This window comes from Vicugna pacos, chromosome 1 (genome assembly GCF_048564905.1).
Source record: "Vicugna pacos chromosome 1, VicPac4, whole genome shotgun sequence".
Taxonomy (NCBI): domain Eukaryota; kingdom Metazoa; phylum Chordata; class Mammalia; order Artiodactyla; family Camelidae; genus Vicugna; species Vicugna pacos.
Window position 1 is genome coordinate 4,280,968 of NC_132987.1, and position 23,852 is coordinate 4,304,819.

The 23,852-nt window shown below is 44.6% G+C and overlaps 1 long non-coding RNA gene and 1 pseudogene across 4 annotated transcripts; one reads left to right on the top strand and one right to left on the bottom strand.

Moving 5' to 3' along the window:
- The first annotated feature begins 155 nt into the window (after nt 1-155).
- Nucleotides 156-23,416, top strand: LOC107033618 (uncharacterized). Of its 4 annotated transcripts, none has more exons than XR_012062251.1 (6): nt 156-273; nt 941-1,032; nt 10,299-10,365; nt 11,445-11,559; nt 11,691-11,924; nt 22,888-23,416. It is a non-coding gene; the product is annotated as an uncharacterized lncRNA (long non-coding RNA). The 4 variants fall into 4 exon arrangements; XR_012062244.1 differs by lacking the exon at nt 22,888-23,416 and adding an exon at nt 13,984-14,513 and having other exon boundaries at nt 11,691-12,494; XR_012062247.1 differs by lacking the exons at nt 156-273; nt 22,888-23,416 and adding exons at nt 288-394; nt 13,984-14,513 and having other exon boundaries at nt 11,691-12,494.
- On the bottom strand, nt 15,496-19,547 carry LOC102525627 (dnaJ homolog subfamily B member 1 pseudogene; annotated as a pseudogene).
- Nucleotides 23,417-23,852: the final 436 nt, after the last annotated feature.

The window sequence follows — 23,852 nt, forward strand, 5'->3', positions numbered from 1 at the left end:
GGACGGGGAGGGGGCGGGAGGAGGAAGCGGCGAGGGTGGGCGCGGAGCCTCGGCGCGGCGCGGGGGCGAGCGAGGGAGCGGAGCCGGGGGAGGGGCGGCCAGGTGCTCCGGGCGTGCGCCCCGGTCGCGGTGGGCGGAGCCCGGGGCTGGAGGTGGGGGTCCGGAGAAGTGGGGTAACGGCCCTGGGCTCGCACGTGGAGGGAGCGTGCAGACGCTCCCCAAATCGTAGAGAGGCTGCAGGGACCCGGGGAAGGGCCGGAAAGGGCGTGAGAGGTGGGCACCTGGGGGCTGCAGCCTTCTTGCGAGCGGCCAGGGGAGGGGGGCGAACCCGACTCGCACGTGGAGGGAGAGAGGATTCGCCCCTTCGGCAAGATGCAGGAGCCAAGGGAGTGGGGTGAGAGGTGGCCCCGGGAAGGCGGCTACTCTCCCGGGGGTGGGGGTGGGCACGGCCGGAGGGAAGGGGGAGGGGGGAGCAGGAATTGCCCGGGTCTTGAACCTCAAAGGTGAAAGAGCGCCCCTCGCCGGCACGCGCCCCTCCGGACTTGGGGAGGTTAGAGGAGACGAGAGGGGACGCTGGTAGTTGCTGCCCTCTTGGGGAAGGGGCGATGCTGGCATTCTGGGCGGAAAGGCGGCATCTTGGCAGCCAAACTGGTGTGGACGCCCGAGCGTTTCTCCGCTCGCAGTTCCAATCCAAAGCAAGGCGATGGTTCTCTCCTAAATCCTCCTTCCAGGCTTGCATTCCCTCCGCCCCATCCCGTCTTTTCTAGCATCTGAAGGCTTTGCCTCCCACTCGAGAGAAATCAATTAAAAAAAAAAGATGTGCTAAATTTCCAATAAATAGCATCCTTGGGTGGAGGAGGAGAGGAATGACTCCCTCACCCTGCTACACACGCCCCCACGCCACCCCACAGCTCTGAAACGGCTTTTCTTTCTTCGGCAGCGCACAGTTACCATTCCAGGCTTGTGTGGGAGAAGACTGTTGTGCCCTTGTGCCTGTCCACCCGGGCGACCCCAGCCCTCGGTTAATACAAGGTACAGACGGTTAGAACACAAATGTGTGACGTCAGGCTTGGTCTTATGAAGTCCCTTGTTCCCTTCATCAATTGTGTCTCTTGGGACAGAGTTTAATTTAGAGGATGGATCTGAGTCTAATGGCAGTCAGGAGAGAAGGAGACCTATGCCAGGACTGCCCGTGTCTGATAGCGCTGCACTTACAGCAAACAGCTGCTTTTAGCCCCATGAAAAATGAAGATATCGGAGTGCAAAATTAAAACACGGCCGATTAACTAATAGCACGATCCTTCCAATATTATGTGACATACCAATGCCTTGATTCTATAGGAACTATTTTCTACCTAAAATTATATTCCTCATCATAAATTGTATTTTCTGCTTAAAATGGAGGGATTCTCGCAACTATGAGGTTAATGCTCATGGTGAAGGAAGCCAGGCTGCACTTGCTTTGCACTGTGATCAGTACCTCTCCCCCTTTACCTCCTCAACTCCAGCACATAAAATAGAGTTGTTTGTCACCCAGCCTCTCCTGTCAGTTCGGTGAGGGTGAAGGAGTTAATCCTGTGAAAACACTTGAGTTCTCCAAAACAAAGGTGTTGCGATGATATTACTAGAGTAATTTTTTAAATTTGGTGTTTTATGTTTGGTTGGTTGCGTTTTTTGGGGGGGAGAAGTAATTATGTTTTATTTTATTTTATTTTATTTTATTTTATTTTATTTTATTTTATTTTATTTATTTTTAAATAGAGCTACTGGGGATTGAACACAGGAACTCTTGCATGCCAAGTAGGCGCTCAGCCACTGAGCTGTACCCTACCCCACTAGAGTACTTTCTGATCACACATCACCGTTGTCAACAATTACCCATGTGCTGTACCCAATACAGAGATCTTAGTCCAAGAGTGTAAGAATTTACCCTTGTTCATACAAGAGGTTGTTAAGCACTGTGGATGTCTAGCCAGGAATTAATACATCCCTTTACTCCCGACCACCCACTCCCAATAATCTCTCCTCTAAGAAAGTTCTAGAATGTAAAAGTAAATAGGAACTTGATTAGGAACCAGGCGAAGATTAACTTCTGGGAAAACAAGTGCATCTTAGAGTATGAATGTCAGTTGCGGATGGAGTATGCATATTAACAGGTTTTAGGAGTGAGCTAATGAATCTCCTCTGGGCTCTTCTGAAGTTTTCTAATTCACAATAATTAATGAAAGTATTGTATAAGTCACCGTCTCCGACAACCTTGCAAAGAAAGAAGGCTCCAAGCTCTCCTGATGGATGGTGCTTAATATCCAGCTTGGTTCTCTCACCTCCTCCACCCTGAACACCGTTGAGTTTGCATCTTAATTTCACCATTTGCAGAAACTAAGCATAATATTACCTGGCCTACTCATCTCGTACAATCAAGTAAGATAATGATACGAAAAAACTGGGAACTCTGCAGAACCATTCAAATTTAATGTTGTTATTACAACAACTACGTTTCCATAGCTGGAGAGAGGCTAATAGTCATTCTGAAAAATAGGAGTTAGAAATCTATATAATTGAGCAATAAAGTGAAATAAGATTCATGTTCAAATGCTGAAACTCTTTTTAAGATCTTTATTATAAGGTTATTCTGGCCTATTATAAAATATTCAAGTATTAAAGGAATCTATAGTATTAAAAAGTCTCATATCATCAAATCCAGTCAGGCCAGGAACTTGAATGATATTAGTAATCTCTCTCTCTTACCCTTATCCCCCCACCCTTTCCTAATGTCGCTTTCATTCCCCCTAACTACAGCCCGCGGCTCTGCTCACATCATAAGTACTCTGCAGTCACAAAGGACACCTCAAATTCTAAGTCTCAAGGAATGACTAACTGGTTAGGCTAGACTCACGTGCCCATGCCTCCACCAGTCACTGCAACAAAGGAAGCAAGATCTTAGAACTGAGGACAGCTTCCGTTCAGAACTCACATCTGAAATGGAGAGATGCCACATTGATGTGAGCCCCTGCGTAATTGCTGTGGGCTAGGCAGCCACACCAGAGGTTACTTACTGTGCTGCAGTGTGTTGGGCATTGGCCAGGACCTTATGTGCTTTGTGTCATTTAAGTTTTTCAGTAACCTTTTGGGGTTAGGAAATGGGGGCCCAGAGAAGTTGCATGCCCATAGATACCCAACCAATCAATGGCAGGGCCTGGATGCACGAGGACCTGAAAAGTTTATTGGTAGGAAATAGACAACTACCAATGACTTTTGAGCCAGATAATCCTTATATTATAAAATGATTTTTATGAGCCTGAAATACATGGAAAAATGCATATAACAAACTGCCAAAGCAGCACAGATATGTTCAGAGACCTAGAGGGTAGAATTGGAAGACCCTATATATGCCTGAAAGAGTTTCTGGAGAGGAGAAAATAGAGCATAGAGGAGAAGCAGTCTGCATAGTGATGATGTGTGAGCCAGTTTCAGACTTGAAGAAAAATGGGTTATCAGATCAAGGAAGATGCTAAGTCTCAAGCAGAATAAGTTGTTTAGAAATTGAGACCCGTACATAGTAGTGAAATTATGGAATACTAAACACGATAAGAAAATGTTTAAAGTTAACCCTGAGAAAAGTCAAGTTATCTTAAAACAAATGACAGTCGTCCTGTGAGCGGATTTATCAGGAACCATAGGTTTTTTGAAGATATTTATCTTCAAAGTATTGAGGGTCCATAACTGAGAAACTAGAATCCTATTCCTAGCTAAACCATCTTTCAAGAGGAAGAACAAAATAAACACATTTTAAAAATATAGCACTCACAGATGGTTGTTGAGAGAAATACTAAAGAATATACTCCAATAAGAAATAAGCTGAACCCAGAAGGAATATGTGAGATGGGAGACGGAAGGATAAATAAATTAGCAAATAGCTTGATTAATTTAAGTCAGTGGTAATTTTTTTAAGTGCTAGTATTCTGGAATTTTAAAACCAGGTGAAATTAAAATATTAGCCTTTTAAAATGTGGTGTCATTCTAAGTAAAATAAGCCAGAAAGACAAAGAAAAATGCCGTATGATATCACTTATTTGTGGATTCTAAAAAAAAAAAAAAAAAAAGACAAACTTATTTGCAAAACAGAAACAGACTCTCAGACATACAGAACAAACTTGTGGTTACTGGACAGGAGTGGAGTGGTGGAAGGGGATAAACTGGGAGTTAGAGATTTGCAGATATTGACTGATATATCTAGAAGAGATAAACAAGTTCATGCTGAATAGTGCAGGGAACTTTATTCAATATCTTGTAGTGAGTTATGGTGGAAAAGAATATGAAAACATATATGTATGTTCATGTATGACTGAAGCATTGGGCTGTACACCAGAAATTGACACAACATTGTAAACTGACTATACTTCAAAAAAAAAAACCTAATAGATAAGCAGAGAAAAGGTTAGAATACCATAAATCCAATTAGCTTGATATCATGGGAGATTTATATGTGTACACACACAAACACACATAATCAACAGTAAAAGAAAAAAAAAATAGTCCATACCACTTCTCCAGGACACTAAATCCAGCCATTTTACAGGTGAATTTTATCAAACACATGGGAAAAATACCTTTCCTTTTTCTTGTTTCACAAAGTAAGAAACTAAGAACCAAGTGTATAACCAAAATTTGTGATGCACCAGGTGCGCCTCAGACACCTTATCTTCCAAACTGACACTTGGACATGTCCAAGTGCACTTGTTTCAAAAGCCAGGCCATTCAGAAGCGTTTCATTTAGTCAAAAGCTAGTCTGAGAGGGTCTCTGCTGAACTGCTTCAATTCTCTCTCTGCTGGTGACTGCCCTTTTATGGTTGAAATACACTGAAAATGCAGATAATAGACTGCCTAAGAGAAAAATATACAATTGAATGCAAAGTATGATATAAGATCTGTTAAAAAGCAAGCAAGCAAATATCTGAATAGAAAAACTTTTTTTTTAAAGACTGGAAGAAAACATAATGCAACATTAAATAAAGTTATGTTTGAGTGACAGAAGAATCAGTCTTCTGTTTTTCTGTATTTTTCATATTTTATTTAGTGAGAAATTAAGTAGTTTACAAACACATTGGTGCTTCATGATTTCATTACTTCATTGGAATAAAAAAGGCATGAGACATAGAAAACAACTATCAAAATGGCAAAAGAAATTCTAACTATATCAATAAGTACATTAAATGTGATTGGACTAAACACCCTATATATAAAAGGCAGATTTTCATCAGGCTGAATAAAATAGCAAGACCCAATTCTATGTCACAGGCCAGCAAGAGACACACCTGAGATTCAAAGGTATAAGTGATTGAAAGTAAATGATGGAAAAGATACAGCATGCAAAAAGCAACCATAGAAGACCTAAAGTGGCTATATTAATATCAGACAAGATAAGCCTTAAGATGAGATATATTACTGGAGACATTTTTGATAAAGGGTAAGAACATCTAGAAGATAGAACAATTACAAATGTACATACATCTAAGAACCAGCCCCTGAAATGTACGAAGCAAAAACTGGCAGAAATGAAAGGAAAAATGGAAAATCGATAATAGAGATTTCAACACCCTATGCTAAATAATTGCTAGAACAACTATAGGAGACTTTAACACACCATCAACCAACTTGTCTTTCATATTTATAGAACACTCCACTCAATAACTGCAACATACACATTTCTTTTCAAGTGCATGTGGAACATTCTCCAGGATAGACCATATGCTGTAACACAAAATAAGTCCCAATAAAATAAAGGACATTGAAACTATGTAAAGTGTGTCTTCTGATCACAATGGAATCAAGTTAAAGATCCATGACAGAAATAAATCTGGGCAAACACCACATATTTGGAAATCAAGCAACACACTCCTCAATAACCCATGAGTCAAAGAAGACATCACAAGGGCAATTAAATAAGTTGGACTCGATGAAAACAAAAATACAACATATCGAAGTTTATGAGAGGCATCTAAAACAGTGCTTAGAAATGCATAATTTTAGATGCTTGTATCAGAAAAGTAGGAAGCTCTTAAACCAAAACCGAAGCTTCCACCCAAAGAAACTAGCAAACAAAGAGCAAGCTAAACCCAAAGCTAGCAGAAGGAATGACATAACAAATGTTACAGCAGAAAAGCAAATGAGAAAAAAAATTTTTTTAAGTTGGTTCTTTGAAAAGATCAACAAAGGTGACCAACCCTTAACTAGACTGACCAAGAAAACAAGAGAAAAGGCACTAATTATCAAAATCAGGAAAGGAAAAAGGATATTGCTACCAACCCTACAAAAATTAAAAGGAGTATAAGGGAACATTATCAATAGCTTAATACCAACAAATTATACAAGTATGTGAAATGGACAAATTTCTGGAAGTACACAAGCTATCAAAACCAACTCAAAAAAACTAGTCAGTTGACTAGACCTACGAGAAGTAAAGATATTGAATTAGTAATTTAGAATCTCACAAACAGAATTCCTGGCCCAGATGGCTTCACTGATGAATTCTATCAAATGCTTAAAGAAGAAATAATATCAATCTTTCATAAAATCTTTCAGAAGACAAAGAAGAGAATATTTCCCAACTTATCTTGAGGCCAGTGTTATTACCCTGATACCATAGCCAGACAAAGACATCACAAGAAAAGAAAAATACAGACCCATCCCTCATTAATAAAGATGCAAAAATCCTTAACAAAATACCAAATTGAGTTCAACATTAAAAAAAAATACATATACCATGACAAAGTTAGATTTCAGGAATGCAAGGTAAGTTTAACAGCTGAAATTCAACTAATGTAATATACCATATAAATGGGATAAAGGGTTAAACCCACATAACCTCAGTACAGTAAGAAGAGCCAACAAAGGAGACTGAGTGGGATTAAAAAACAAGACAAAAAAAAAATCAAGGGAGAATGTATTTCAGGAAAGAGAGTGGTCAACTGGTTGTGTATTCCTAAGTCCAATAAAAAGAGAAATGAGAACTAACCATTGGATTAGACCATGTGGAGGATGCCGACAACTTTAGGAAGGGTTTCAGGAAACTGGTATAACTGAAGATATGATTGGAATGAGAAGTGGAGGAAGGAATACAGATAATTTTTTCAAATAGTCTTGTTTTAAAGGGCAGCAGAGAAATGGGGCGGTAGATGGAGAGGAATGAGAAGCCTCAGGGAAGCTGTCTTTGTGTTTTAAGGTGGGAGATATTATCTATATATAGGGTGAGGACTGACACAGTTGAAAGGGGGAAACCGACCATGCAGAAGAGAAAGCAGATGCCTGCAGGAGCAAGGTCCTTGAGAAGGCGGGAGGAGATGAGATGCAGTTCGGGCGATGAAGTCGCACATCAAGAACTCTGAAGTGTCTGAGATTTTAACCTACTTGTATGCTAACAGGTTAGCCTGTCACAATTTCCTGGAGGCCGGCCGAAAACATGAGACTCTTGGGTCAGAGACAAAGGACTTCATTCCTCACAGCAACAGCAGTAGCCGGAGTGTTAGAATTTTCTTGCATCAGTTCCCTGAACCTCAGTTCCAATAGAGCAACGTGAACAGGGCCAGGTGACACCTGCACAGGCAGTGGGTTGCATTACAAGTGAGGAAATCCGAGCTCAGTGAACCGGAGTCTTTTATCTGGGCAGTAAACATGCCTGTCCTTTGCTCCAGAGGGAGACATTACCTTTATGACAGTGGACAGTCATAAGCATCCCTGATGTTTGTTCCAAAGGGACACACTATCTCCATCTCCAAAGGTGTTCACTCTACAAATGTCCTTGATAAGGGAGCCTGAAACAAAAGAAATGTGAGACACATGGAGAATTGTCTCAACAGAAAGTTTAGCCTCAGTTAAGAACATAGACACTTCATCCATTCTGAGGTGTAGAGATTGGAGGAGTAGAAAAGATAAGATTATTGGAAAAGATGCTGTTAGCTCTCTTTTGTTTAATTTTATTTTATTCCCAGCACATCAGTAGGTGAGAGTTTCAGGTAAGAGTGAGGACTGGACATCAAGAGTCTGGAAGAGTGGGAGAGGGTAGACTATGGAGATGAGTTAGTGGGCACTGCTGAGGGCCCTCCTATAATTTATGATCCTAAGTTTAAAGAGCACAGTGATGACTTTTAACCGGGTGTGTTCCACTGCTTGGGTGTAGGGACAAAGCAGGCAGAGGGTTGGCTTTAACCAGGATGGGAGTTTTTCCAGGCAAGTATGGTGGAGAAGGAAAGTGACAGAGGTGTTGTGGACATACACAAAGGAGTGATGCCGGTGGTGGGCCAGGGAATCTAGGCTGGATGAAGCAGAGAGTAAGGAGGGGAAGGACAGTGAAAAGTGGATGAGGCCAAAGGATCAGAGTCCCTGGTGGGGGTGAAGAACGGTCAGAGTCGGGGTATTAGAGAAAGTGAACTAGACAGGAGGCAGTAGTCAAATAACAGTGCTTCAAATCAAGAGCCAGAAGGTATATGAGCGTGGGCCTGGGTGGCTGAGGTGGGATGGAGGAAAAGATCACTGGAGGAGAGGAGTTCGGGGAACCCAGTGGCCAGAGTGCCAGATGGATCCTTGATGAGCTTGTCGAAGCCGCCCAGAGTAACTGGAGTCACGTGCAGAGGAAGACAGGCAGGCGCTAAACTTCAATGAATGAGGGGAAGTAACTGGAGAGTTACTGAGGACTCCAACAGAGAGGGATGGCGGGTGTGTGGGCTGGTGGCGGACGATTCCTTCATTCCAGAAGTATTTATTCATATATGACCAACTAGGCATGTGGGAGAGATGGATGATCATTGCTGTCCTCAAGAAGTGTATGAGCTAACTTGAAAATCCATACACCTAAGAAGCTAAAGAGCAGGGCGAACTTGGCAGTACAGGTCGCAGAAGGGTCAGGAGACCTGAGGTCTCCTTCCAGCCCTGCCAATAATCAGCTGTGACCTTGGGTCAATCACTTAACCTCCCCAGGCCTCAGGTTCCACGTTTGCATGTGGATGGGGTGATTCCCAAGCTACCCTAGGGCCCAATATTCCCTAATTCTGTGATATGAAATAATACGTCTAATGCAGGGAAGTTAGGAAGAGTAAGCATGATTATTTAGATGTTAGAGAAAGGAAATTGAAGCATGAGGCACAGCATAATTTGTCCAGCATCAGACTGTAAGCCAGGTCCATTGCTGCTTGTGTTAGTCCATATGGAGGGCAGAGCAGATGCCCCTGTCTGTGTTTGTTTCCCTCCACTCACAGAAAGTCGTGTTTGCACTGTGTCTCTCTCTGGTTCTGATCAGGTCATGATCACTTATGTCAAAGAACAAAGGAAACAATACCTTCAGAACCCATCGCTGGAACATCTTCATTCAGCACAGCCCTGAAAGAATACATTTTTATAGGAGGCAAAGAGCTGTGTTGCCCTCTAGGAAATGTATGTCGCATTAGAGTAATTAGGCTGACAAGCATTTCCCTGAGGGCGGACGTAATGATTGGGTCCAATAACCCTTGACAGCAGCGTAATGTTGGGGTGAGATTAGAAGTCAAGGTTTAGAAGGATACAGTGAGGTAGAGGGGCTATAAACAGCTTTTCTTCTACAACAAATTCTTCCTTTATAACCATCATATTAATCCTATATTTTTTAATATATGCAAGCGCAGTCACTTATACAGTCAAAGGTGCTCATTGAGACCAACTCTATGCTAGGCCCCTTTGTAAGGGCCAGAAATGGCACAGAGAGCAAGATGGCTAAGGACCCTCCCTTCTCTCTCTTTGCCGGTGTCTACTGAGTAGGGAGGTGGACACAAGTCAGAAAATGAATAGGAAATTTTTCAGAGCATGATCAATTCTAGGAAGGCTATAGAGCAGGTTGACAGTCTATCCCTTGCCATGTTCTGGTTCCCTCGACTTAGAACGTAAGTACCCCAAGAGCTAGGACTTTGTAGTATTCATCACCGCACCCTCCCGCCTTGGTTAGTGAATTTTAACTATGGTCCTCAGGAAAGTAAGGCCTAAAAAGTGAGTCTTCATCCATGCTGTGATGGAGGAGACAGAGCAACGTTCCAAGCAAGCAGCAAGTTCAGTGTGTTTAAGAAACATAAAAAAGGCTATTGTGGCCCAGAGGGTTGCAAGGATGAGAAAGTGTCACATAAGGTGAGGTTGAAGCCAGAGTCAGGGGCTAGAATAATCTGGGCCTTGGAAGCCAAATGAGAGGTTAGAAGTTTGAATTTTCCTTTAATTGCTGTGGTACGTCACTGGAGGGTTTGCATGAGAGATAGTCTATGACCTTATTTTTATTTTTAAAGGTCGACTCTGGCAGTTGTGCAGGGAGGAGGCAGAGGGGAGTGTGAGAAGCAAGAGATCTGTGATAAGGTATGAGGTGATGGCGGCCCGGTACAGGGGAGGAAAGACGGGGAACTGGTTGAATTTGAGATCTTGTCTGAAGCCAGAACAACTAGACAAGCTGCTCAGTTGAGTGTTGGTGTTTTAGGGAAAAAAAAAAAAAAAGAGGAGTCCAGAAAGACTCAAGTGTTTTGGCTCAAATAACTTGGTACTGGAGGCACCACTAACTGATCGGGAAGCTGGGGGAAGATTGGAGTTCTTCCAGGAAAAAACAAGGATTCCATTTTGGCCGTAGGACACTTCCAGTGTCCACTGGGCTTCCAAGTGGATTTGAAAATTAATGGTTGGTACGGCAAGATGTGGCGCTGAAGATCTTCTTTTGTGAGTCACTGGCATTTAGATGCTCTGTGGAGCCACCAGCCTGAGTGAGATCACCAAGGAAGAGCATGTGGACATGAGAGCTGGGGACCAAGCCGCGACCATCTGTCAGGGGACTCCAGTTTGGGCCTCCGAATAGTAGGGTATTTTACATAGAATCGCATTACTGACCGGTTCCATCAGTCAGTTTTAAAACCCCGTTTTGTCTTCCTCCCTCTCAGCAAGCAGTGAGAGCCCATCGTGGGGGGAAGGCATCTTGGTGAGAAACTTTAAGCACACAGCAGCCCCTGGGACCCGCCCATCGGCCATCAGCTACACAGGAGAGGCTGGGACCCACCATGCCCTCTCTCACTCTGCAGAATTCCCCAGTGCCCTCCTGTCCTCTGTTTTCCTGTGTCTGTCTTTCCATTCTCTCTCTTTGGTTCCAGCTAGGTCATGCTTGCTTACCTCCACTTTCAGCTACACTGTGTCTTCTTCGAGGCCAGGATATTCGCTTACTTATCTTTCTATCCCTTATCATGTTCTGCATTTCCTGGTTTAGAACAGTGAAGAACCACAAGAGCCAGGGCCTTGTCTGTTAGGTTCACCCCTGTGCTCTTGGAGCCCGGAACAGTGTTTGTGAATAAACATGCACAGAACAGATGAGTACAGTCGCCATCAACATGATGATGTTCTAGATAGGTGATCAGGTGCCCTGCCTCAGAGGAAGCTTTCTCTCTTTTGCTCGATAGATGTCACCTCCACTTGAGCCGTCCCACTGCACATGCTGAGCCCGCAGTATAAAGAGGAACTTCAAGTCTCACAACCATTAGGGACTCTTTCCAAGAGTTTGCGGTGCTGAGGAAGGTGAGAACAGGGCAGGTGTTTGTGGTCCATGGGATGCATATATGCACTTGGGAGCTGGGGTAAATCATCTGCAAAGATGGCCAACAACAATGTCTTTCATCTCTATACGTACATGGTGCTCCTCCCAACAGGAGATGCAGTTTGTTCCTCTTCCCCTTGAACCTGGATGGCCTTGAGACTTGCTCAATAGAATGCACTCCAAGTAATGTCTTATGAGTTTGGAGCCTGGGCCCTAAGAGGCCTTGCCGCTGCCTGGTTTTACCGTCCTGGGATCTGGACACCCTGTTTGAGAAGCTTGGAGTTCTCAATGATGTGAAACCACACAGAGAGTGAGAGGTCCAACCATCCCAGCCACTGCAGCCAAGGTATGAAACACGTGAGTAAAGCCGTCTGGGATTCTCCAGCCCAGCCAAGCTGTCGCAGCCAACCAAGCATGGCAGAGACAAACCATCCCTGAGGAGCCGCACCTGAATTACACAATCATGAGAAATAAGAAATGGTGTTGTTTTAAGCCACTGCCCTTGGAGGTTACTTGGTATTTAGCAACAGGTAACTAAAATATGATCTGTTTCAGGAACTGTTTTACAACAGAACTTCTAGAAACACATTGCATTTAAAAGAAGAGCTGCAATCTCTAGCAATTATCTCTTGTCTCAGCACTTTCCCTTCTAGGAATCTATCCCAAAGATATCCTTGGCCAAAATACAAGAAGATATATTGGCTATTCACTGCAGCACTATTTGTAGTAGCAACAAACTTCCAACAACTCAAGTGTCTATCAGTAAAGGACTGGTTGAATAAGCTGTGTAGCATCCAGGTGGTGGAGTACTATGCAGCCATGAAAAGGGATTATGGACACCTCTGTGAACTGCTGTGGTGTGATCACCAGGATATAAGGTTGAATGAAAAAAGCAAGGCAGAGAAAAGTGCTTATGGTATGCTATGCTATTGTCTGTTTAACTTACTTGTTTTTAATTGAAAGGATAAAATATAACATTTCAAAAGAAATTGTTACCTATGGGGGAGGGAGGGAATAGGGTAAATGATGCCACAGGACTATAATCTGCAAACTCTAGATTTTGGGAAACATTATAGAAAAACCAACCCAGTTTCTGTAACAAAGAAACATTTTAAAAAAACAAAAGGGATAGAATGGGAACTCAGTGATTAAAAAGAGGGACTTAATTTATTCCTTTGATAAATATGTAAGTTTAAAAAGCTAAAGCTCTAAACGTTCTTAGAAACAATGATCAGTACATAGATGTAAATTTTAAAAATATATGCAGTAAAAAAAAGAGGAACTTAAGAGTCTATCAATTGCAATTTATGAACATTTTGTATCCTGCATTGAATTAAAAAACTGAAGTGTATGAGACAATGGGGAAATTTAAACATGGGTTGAATATTTGATGACATTATGGATTTATTATTTATGTAGAATAGTCATAGTGTGCTTATATTCTTAAAAGAATCTTCACATATTTAAGAGACACACTGAAATTTTAATAGATGAAATGCTGTAACACTGGGAGTCACTTCAAAAGTATTGCAAGGATTGGTGAAGGAGGTGAAGTTAGGGATTAAACCAGACTGGCCATCAGTTGATAATTATTGAATCTGGACGATTGGTTCATGAAGGTTCATTATGTTGTCCTCCTTACTTTTGTATATATTTGAGATTTTCCAAAATAAAAACTTAAAATAAAAAAGAAGGGTCTCTGAGACCCGATGTTTTAAGGGCCGGCCCCTGAACCCATTTTCTTCATAATAACACACCTTCAGTCCATCATACCCAAGTCACAGCATCTCTGTCCAGTGGAAGTTACGTGTGTCAGCAGTGGTGGGTATCTAGAACTCTATGTGACTGACACCATCTAAGTGGTTTTCAAGTTACAGTGAGTTCTCGGGAGGTCCAAGTGTTGTTGTTGTTGTTGTTTTTAATAATCTCTTGGGTTATTGTTATCTCTTACATAGAGATAGTATTTAGGAAAAGTTTCAATCCACATGTAAATAGTCCCTTTCTTCTCTTCCAAAAATGTGTCATTCATCTGCTCAATCGTTCTGCACTCTTTGGTCCCGTTGGTGCTATGAGAGGTCCCGGTGTCAGGGAAAGAGGCCTCCCGCCCTGCTGCACACGCCTGTCAGCATGCACGCCCAGACGCTTACAACACCGTGGACCATGGTGGGCGGTAAACAGGTCTAGGAAAGCACAGAGGAGGGACCTGGCTGCTCAGCCTCAAGCAAGAGACTCGGGGAGAAATGTTGGAAGAGGAGGTGTTAGAGCCTGCTAAGATGCTGCTTTGGGGAAAGAATACCAAAGAATCGAGTTTGGCTTGTTTGGGAGGAAAGATGTAATCTGATGCTTTGCACTTTATGAAATTCTTTCACTTTCAAATACCAACGTGTCTCATCTCCTTTCTCCAGCGAAATGAATGCTGTCTCTCAGTGCTTATCAAAGTGTGGTCCCTGGACCAGCAACACAGCCATCCCTTAGGAACTCCCAGCCACACAAATGTAAGAGCCCCACCCCGGACCTCCAGGAACTGAAAACCACAGATGCGGTTCCACAAATGCAGCTTTGAGAAGGAGACAGAAGCCTGTCCTTTCATCCACATTTTTAAAAATTATGATTTCAGGGGAAATATTGAATCTAAGGTAGAAAAATACCATAGCTGGGCTGAGAGCCTGCCTGAGCAGTTCTGGTGGAGAGACCAGCACTCCACAAGGAGGACCACCAAGGCCAGGCGGGGCAGCTGCTGCCTGCCACCCATGAGCACGTACTGACCAGGTGAACCTAAGCCTTGAGGAGTTCAGGCCCCCAGTCTCCTTCTCTGAGATAACTGTACTTGGCCAGAGCTACCTGAGGCCAATAGCTAAATATGGAGATTATCTTCTGAGAATGTGAGTTATGTCAGACAAAGTATAATGGGTAATAAAGCTGTGTGATGAGGGGAGGATATAACTCGGTGGTGTAGCATGTGCTTAGCATGCACGAGGTCCTGGGTTCACTCCCCACTACCTCCATTAATAAATAAATAAACCTAATCACCTCCCCCCACCAAAAAACCCCCAAAACAACAACTACAGAAAACAAACCAACAAACAAAACAGAAGCATAACACCTAGAGGGCCGCTTGAAAAAAAAATGATAAAAATTTTGTAAAAACATGTAAAAACTTTTCACTTCTTTCATGACTCCCAGAAAATTTTAAACAGCCCATGTAGCTCACACTTCTGGCTTGCATTATATTTCTATTAGACAGCACAGATAAGGTGTGTATGGAATGGAGGGTGGGCAGGAGACAAAATGTGACCCTTTTTTCCTTCTGGCTCTGAGCAGGAGCGTGGTGGGTGTCCAGACCACAAATCGTCATTTTTAATTCATGCGTCATTTGTGTTCATATAGTGAAGACAGCTGGATGATACTGGCCGATAACCATCATGCAGCAAACATCTTTCATATCCGTATTCGAAAAGCAATTTTTCAATTCTAGGAACCAGACTTTGTGATTGGAGGAGAAGGCATGGATTGGTCAAAACTAGAACATACAGTGGTATATACCCCAAATAGCCACTCCCACTCCCCCACCTTGACCGCTTCTGACATAGGTCACCGCTTCAGGACAGTGTTTCCTTCTGATCTCAGGCACAGCACCGGGGTCCTTATCCACACCAGCTGAGAAGCTGTGTAGTGAGGAAGAGACGCTGCCACGGTGCAAAGCTAGGTCGGCCTGGCTCCAAGACCGAGTTTCCTCATTATGCCACGCAGATTCGCAGTTAATAACCCGTGCACACTTATAGTTTTATTTCCAGTTCAAGTTAATAAACTGTCCTTCTGATTTATAAATCAGCATCTTATAAATTGGGTTGGTACGAGTCCATCCCCGAAGAAACCAAACGTCTTTTTGCTACGTTGGCAAACTTGAATATCTGATCTTACCAACAAAGAGCCTGTTTCTCGGGTGTTTTGGGGAGAGGGAGGCCTTCTCCAGGAGTTTTTCGCCACATGCCAGGCCTGATGACCTCTTTGAACACAACCGGTATGGTCCTGCCGTCCAGAGTGGGGACATTCACTGTACAGCCACACAGAGCCTCCCAAAGAGTGATCCTGGCTGGGCAAATGACGTCAGAGCCATCTCTCTTAACGACATTGTGCGGCTTCTCCTTTAAAACAAAGACAATGTCGGCTGGAATGTTGTTGGAGGTCTGGTCTCCTTCCTTGGGGAAGGTGATTTTGGTTCCACCTTTCCACCCCCGCTTCACTTCAATGCTCAAGATTTTGTCCTCTGTCCGAATGCTCTTTCCATCGGGGTTCAGCCGCTTATGAGAGATTTTCATGTTCTTGGTACAGCCGCTCTAGATCTCAAGTGAGACCCTAAGGTCGTGGGTGGCAGGGGGATCTTGCTGCTTTCGGATGGACTCTTGGGCAGGACGGGAGCAGCCAAAGTTCATGTTGGTGAAGCCACCCATGTCCATGGGGAAGCCAGAGAACGGGTCATCAATGTCTATGCCTTCCTCCCCGCTGCGCTGCCCAAAAAAAAGGTGTCGAAGGGATTCCGGCCACCGAAGAACTCAGCAAACACGGCATGAGGGTCTCCGTGGAATGTGCAGTGAAAGAGACACCGTCAGCAGCACCGCTCCTCCCGCCACTGGGGCCGCCGCCTTTCAGGCCTTCCTCCCCGTAGCCGTCCGAGGCCTCGCGCTTGCGCCGGTCGTTGAGCACGTCCTAGACCTCGGCGATCTCCTTGAACTTCTCCTTGGCACAGGGCTCCTTGTTCTTGTCCGGGCGGTGACGCAGCGCCTGGCGGCGGTAGGCCCTCTTGATCTCCCCGTCCGACGCACGTCTGGTAACAGTCCTTGCCCGTTGCCCTCCCCTCCCCCTCCCCCCTCCCCCACCGCCTGCAGCCCGCCGCCCAGCTGTGGCGGTCCCCTGGTCCCGGACTCCAATATATGTATTTTTTATAGTGAGAATGTTGACACTGCTGCTATTCCAAAAAGCTTATGCAGCCAGAAGGCAGATTTATCAACCTGCATGAGTGGTGCGACCAAAAGGGTGATGTCCCAGAGGAAGTGACACTGAGAAAATGTCACAGTGAAAGAACTCTCAAGGATATTTGAAAGTGCAAAGGATAAAATATTGGAGGCTGATCTAAACTTAGCAAGGACACGACAGTTTGCCAAGACATAGAAAAGACGCTCTGAAGGGCATGCTGTTCAAACTGCTCTCAACAACAATTTTATAGAGAAAATATTTCATCAATGTTTCTGTTTTCAACAACCATCTAGTAAATAAATATTAGTTTTTATTTTTAAATTATCCCTTTACATTCACAACTGAAAGTAAAAGTTTTTAGTGTTTTGGCAAGGTATTTTACGAAACAGTTGTCATTTATCTTATTGGTTAGTAAGACTGCTTTGCACCGGTCCAGTCTGCATGGTCAATTTTAGGCTCCTGAACTACCGTGCAAAGTGAGGACTGCCTGTCTGTGGGTAAAACAAGAAGAAATCCAAAATGGCAGCACTGCACTGATGCTTTGGCAATGCAAGTGTATTTTAAAGTGTGATTGGGGTTCGAAAAAAGATAAAAGATGCAATAATATTGCAGACCCATCTGCCAATGCACACCTACAACTCATATAGCTATTTCAAAAGTGTGTGAAGCATTTGAGACACAGGTGATCTGGGTATTTCTCTACCTGAAGGATGAGAGCATGAAAAGGACAGCATGGAGAGCAGGTGTGAATGCCTGGGTACCATCTCATCCCCAGAAAACATGGCGGCCAACATCAAACTATCTTCACATTTGCTCCCTTAAGGAATGAGTCTCCACCTATTACAAGGCTACTGGCTGCAAGTCTGTCAGGACTCTTGCTGGGCATTTCTCTTGGCTCTGCCTTCTGCTTGCATTTTGGCTCTCTTTCAGGCTGGCGCCAAATCACGACAGCTGTACCGGGCACGGCACCCAAACGCCACGCTGTCCAGAGACAGGGGCTGTCTGTTTCAGAATCTCCTTCTCAGGCATAAGGGGAGGCCCTCCAGCCCATTGACCAGAACTGGACCACATGGCCACTGTATCAGTCAGGGTTCAGCATGGACAACAAAAGCCATTCCATGCATTCCAGATATAAAGGACTCAGTACAGAATTGGGGCATACACGTCTCCTGGGAGAGCCGGAGGGAGCAGAGTTCAGAAACTCTATCCTCAACAATCAGAGGAGTTGACCCTGAAACACCTAAGTGTGTATGTAATTCCTCAGGTTTGTGCCAGGAAGCTGCTGACAGTCTCTCATCTGCCTACCTATCCAGCTCCAACCATCTCCAGAGGAATAACACCGCCCTCTTTGCAAATCTTGCCCCGGATTCCTCTTATGAGCAATAATCTGAAACAGGCAGAGATGGTGACTCCGGGAAGCATGGTTCCTGGACTTAGAAGGGAATGATAGTGGAACCACACTGCTGGCTGCAGACAACCCAGCACACCCATCCCTACACCAGCCCCAGCAGAGGGAACAGGACACGGTGACTGGCTTAGGCCATCAGGACCTCCTGTTAATCCTGGGAGTGGGGTCAAGTCACGCTCAAGGAGGACTGACACCCATCCCCGCTCCCAGACCAGTGCTGGACCAGGAAGGAAAAGGAGGAAAGGGGCTGGTGAGACAACCAGCCGCACCCACCACATGCTGCTCACACCATGATTGTCATTTGCTTTGCAAATAAACATATCAGCGACCAAAGTAGCTAGCCATATATTTTAAAGAAATGTGCTCTGTAACATTCACCATGCATACCTGTTATTACCCACAAGGTACAGTCTCCTGCAGGCAGCTCAAATCCCTTGCTAAATTGTAAAATTACAGTCAGCTGATTGGTAATGGATAGCGTTAGTGCATTCAGCCAAAAGTTAAAGCTCCTTTTAGAAAATTCCTCCATTAGCTCTTCTCTCTCCAGGTAACTGGGCAGATTTATTTGTCTGCTGCTTCTTTATTTGCTTTCCCAGCACCCCGAGCACATCCTCGATTTAGTGAGCTTATTTGTACGACTCCAATTTACAAGATCGAAACCAAAAACAGACTCACGGACATAGAAAACAAATTGTGGTTACCAAAGGGGAAAGGGCAGGGGAGAGGTTAAATTAGGGGCTGGGGATTAACACACTACTGTGTATGATAAAATAAACAACAGGGTCCTACTGCACAGCACAGGGAACTATATTCAGTACCTTGTAACAACCTACAATGGAAAAGTATATGAAAAGAAAAAATATATATGCATGTGCATATAAAAGTAAATCACTTTGCTGTACACCTGAAACTAACATTGTAAATCAACTAAACTACAATAAAATTTTTTTTTTTTTAATTTACAAGACCGACCATCTCCCTTCCTGCAGCTTATCTTTCTGATCTCCACTGGGCTGTTTTTTCCATCCCAGTTAAGGCCATTCCAGTTTCCTCAGAGACTGGGGTTGGTGGGGGGCAGTTTTCCCCTGGGAAAAAGAAAGCTGGTGGCTGTGAAGCCATCTGGAGGCCCAAGAAAAGAATGCAAATTTCAAGGATGTTAATTGCTGATTTTCTCACCCAGGCTGTTTACCGTAAATCCTTTTCGTAAGAAAGGACTGAGGACCAGCCTTTTTTTTTGCAGGGGGGCGGGGGCTGTGGAGCTGGGTAATCTGGGAGAGTTATGTATGTGCAGGTGCCAGGGAGTGGCTTCTGTTCTAGAAGGGCCTCAGCATTTCCTCCCACATGACTCCTCCAATATGCAAGCTGCATATATATTTATAACTCTGCTAAAAAAGTGAACTTTATTAGCAGAGATAACTGTCATCATTCAAGCAACTGCATCCTGTAAAGGCAGCAGGATAATGTATGTTCCGTCAACTCACCTGCAAGTGGAGGGGAATTATGAGTCGCTACCTGGGCATAAACAAGGAAGGAGGTGGGGCTAGAGTTGCCTGCCCCTGGGGGGAACCTGAGGGGGCTGCAGAACATGTCCAAATGCTTCTCTCAGGGAGTTGGTCTGTCCTCAGGGTCAGGACTTCATCATGCATTTTTGCATCCCAGCATCCTGAAATCTGAAAAACATATGTGTGTGTATATATATATACATATATACATATATACATATATACATATATATATATATGTATAACTGGATCACTTTGCTGCACACCTGAAACTAACACTGTAAATCATTGTTAGCGATTGGAGGAGCCTTCCATCAGTGTTTGTTGAGTGAATGACTGAATGAAACGGTCCCTGGAACGTGCAATGGCACCTGAATTGTTCTCTGCGTGTGTACTTCTGCCCTTCCTGTTCCAACATCATGCTAAAGCAGTGGAGCCACAGCTGTGCAACTGGAGAGCCCCACTCACCATCACTGTCAGATGGGGAGGGCTCCAAGCCGATGGCTCTCACCCTAGGCGGCACCTTGGAGTCACTTCGAGGGTGTCTGGAAATCCCAGTGCTCAGGCCTAGACCTCAGACCAGAGGTTAAAATCAGAATCTCCCGAGCCCAGGCCCAGGCACGGCATCGGAGCCCCAGGGTTGAGAACCACAGCTCTAAGCGGGCACGGAGGCTGCCCTGGCTCAGGAACTGGGGACCTGGATGACATTGCTTGGTACAAAACGGTGCCAGTGCCACGTTCCCGGGGCCCAGGTGCAGATGGAAAAGAAGTACTTCTGACGGGACTTAGGAATTTGTTTTCGTGCTCCTCTGGAATTTGAGGAGGGGAGGGTGTATCACATGTCTTGGGAATGCAGAATCCTTCACACAACAAAATGATGCCACGCTGGGAAGAGACAGGGAGCCGCTGGGTCTCTGTCCTGCCCTGGTTAGTGACCCCTCTCCAGCCTCCAGGCCGCACACGTGGGCTCGGAGCTTGCTGTCCCACTGCCCCGCTGCCTCAGTCCCTGCCCCCACCCCCACCCCAGATCTCTCTGATGACCTCATACCGCCCTGGGGGAAGGTTGGGGAGAGGTGGGTCACAGCTGTTTTGGTTTGGAGCCGTCTTTTGGGGAGGGGGCCGCTGAGCTGTGACTCGGGAAATTCAAAGTCGCCACACGCAGCAACGAGTGTGCGTGTCCGTGGGAGGTGAGGAAGGCAAACAGAGGGCTGAGAACCATGCCAGGAACCTGCCGGCTGGATCATCAGAACTGCCTATAAATAACCCAAGGGAGCGGCGAACGTGCTGGCGAAGTTATTTTGTAAAGCGGTACAGAGGCAGAATCAGGGCTTCCCCTGAGCAAATCTTCAAGCTGGTCCAGGAGACGGAGCCCAAGTACAGAATACCTGTCTGGCGGTGGGACCTGATCGAAACAATTTCTCCAGAGAACTGAAAGTTACTCTTGCAGATGCCAAGAAACCCGACCTTTCAATTGCGCAAGGCACCTTCTTCTCCCGTGGGTGTTATCTTCTCCCCAGAGGCAGTGAACCACATGCATAGTCACTGATCGGCTTTTAGAGGTCCAGGAAGCAAACCCAGACTTCCCCTGAATCGCCCTTCTCATGAAGCCTCAGGCCAGACCCCAGGACAGGCCGTGGGGCCCTGGCTGAAGGCCAGCAGAGGGTCTTGCTCCCCTGGGTACGGACCAGGCCTCCAGTGCGTGGACTTCATGACAACCCTTCCCTGGCTTGGAGCCCCTTCAGGCAGCCACACGCCTAGATACGTTCTGAGTAGATACTGTTACTGCAAGTCTGGCCTGGGTAGAGGGTACTGAAATGAGAGTATGATCGTTTCTCTTACCGTTCTGAAAATCGACTTCAGTTTTTTTGAACATCTTCCAAAGACTCATAAAATGGCTCCTGTTTCATGGCTTGAGAATATACCATGGAGAAGCAGCTCGGGAAAGTAACTGAAAATCATCCACACCCAAGTGTGGTCTCGTTTCTCCGACTATTTAGTGCACAGTCCTCTTCTACCCTGGGACCCTAGCCATGGCAGTGGTGACGTATTGAGTGGCACATTTATTTTAACTTATTTTTGACTTTTCTTTGGGGGGGCGGGTAATTAGGTTGGTTGGTTGGTTGGTTGATTGATTTAATGGAGGTACTGTGAATTGAACCCAGGACCTCATGCATGCTAAGCACGTGTTCTACCACTGAGCTATATCCCCTCCCACTTAGTGGCACATTTAAAGTAAAACATCATACCATTCGTCCCACAATCAGCTCTTAGGAGACATCGTCATAGATCTTTAAGGAAAGAAAAGAAAAAAAACCAACCTGTGTGTCGTGGAAACTTTTGTGCAAAACCCTGTGTACCTGACTCCGTTGTGAAACTCCCCCACGCCTAGTAGTTTAGAGGTGTGGGTGAAATTAAGCCCACTGCTAAATCAAGCTCCTCTACTCGGTGCATTGCTGAGCCTGCGAAGGGAGTGGGATGCTGTCAGAAGCCGCCACATCAAGACCTGACGAGGAGAGGGAGCAGCAGATCTCTGCCTGCTGCGGAGATGTGACAGGCGGGGAAGACAGCCCTGTAGGCCTCCCCAGGCCCTGTGCTGAGGGCCCCGTGATTATTACCCAGAAGGACAAATGTGGTTCACAGTTACAGCTTCGTGTCATTAAGGAAAGTCTACAATGATGGCTACGTGGCTTTTTTGCCCCAAGGCAGAGAAGTGTGTAATACATTTCAGAAAGCTTTACATCAAAAAATGGTTAGGTAAAGCTCGTTTGACGTTTCTGTAATGAGAGGCAACTTTATCATAGCTCTGTAGTTGTAGTTTGACTAACAAAACCATCAGCAAATATGTAAGCAAATAAACATTCTTGATGGAAAAAAAAAAAGGATGGTTAGGCATGGACATTTAAAATGGTAAATTCGAATTATCTGGGAAAACCACTGAGGCAGATTCTCCAACTGCAATTAAAAGGATGGGGAACGAAAAGGAAAAGAAACCAAGTGTTCAGTTCCAGCTGTGTTACTAGGCAGCGATGGGGTCTGGAGCTCAGCTGTCTTACCTTTCACCTGGAAAGGGGCCTTGATTTACGCTGTCTGGTTTGGTGCTACACACGGCTATTTACGTTTAAGTTAATTAAAAATAAATAAGATTAAAGATTCAGTTCCCCAGACACATTCCAAGTGCTTGATAGCTTGCAGGAGGTGAGCAGGTACTGGATTGGAAAGTGCAGGTATAAAGCATCGCACAGAGATCGATTGGTCTGCCCTGACCTAGCTCCTGTGGAGAAGAAAGGTTTCATCTCTAGTGCCACTGTCTATGACTGGATGGTGGTGATGGAAAATGTCCCGGGCTGTCGGCTTAGGCTGGGAGCCATCCCTGCCCTCTCTGAGAGCTGCTCTTTCCTTCTCTTCTCTCTCTCTCTCTCTCTCAGGAATCTGATGCTGAGATTCAGATGCAGTCTCTAACCGTGGGTGCTTTGAGTGGCCACATGACCCCAAGCAGATTGGAGACACAGAGAAAGCCTGACTGCCGGGAGAAACAGTGAGTCCAGCAGGCAGAAACACACAGACATGAGGGACAGAGTCTTGATGGCTTTCTGGTTCCTGGTACCTGAGATCTCACTGCAATCTTGCATTTGAATTTTGGAGGACACCCTTGTGTGTTTGTATGAACTTCCTCCTTATTTGGCTCAAGCTGGCTCCAATTGGTTTCTATTACTTGTAATGGAAGAAACTGCTATCTAAATCAGGAGTAGTTTCTGAGAATGGAGAACTCCGGAGCTCTATTCAGACTCCGCAGAAGACAGTGATTGATTGATGATGTCTGCCATGGGCACAGGTTGGGGGAGTTGGAGCATCTGTGCTAAGTATCTGCCAACCCCTGATTCATCAGTGTCTGAGAAGAGCTTCAGCTCTCAAATTCCTTTTGTTTCCCTGGTGAATACTTATGTTTTTTCTGATAATGCTGGATGAATAAAATATTTTGTTTAATTTCCTAATGTTTACTATTAACTGTTTCCATTGGTGAAATAAAGCACGGTAAGACCTTAGAGAGGTAATAAGCTGGAGCTATTAAGCATCTCTAAGCTTTACATAAAATGTGAGCTCTAAATCCAATACCTTTCAGCAAAATGTAATTTTTAGTAATACCAGCCAAATTCCCTAAAGCTGGTATCCTATAGGTTTTTTTTTAAACTATCACAAGACTGAAAAAAATCTAAACAATGTCAGATGTATCAGGCAGTCAAGTGCAATTAATCTAAAATAGTTTCTTTTGATCTAAAGAAATTTAACCAAGATTTGCTTGTTTAATGATTATAATGTGTTATGTTGGATGCAGTGAACTTCTCCCATATGACAGTTTTGATCATGCATATGAAAACAAAGGCAGGAAATT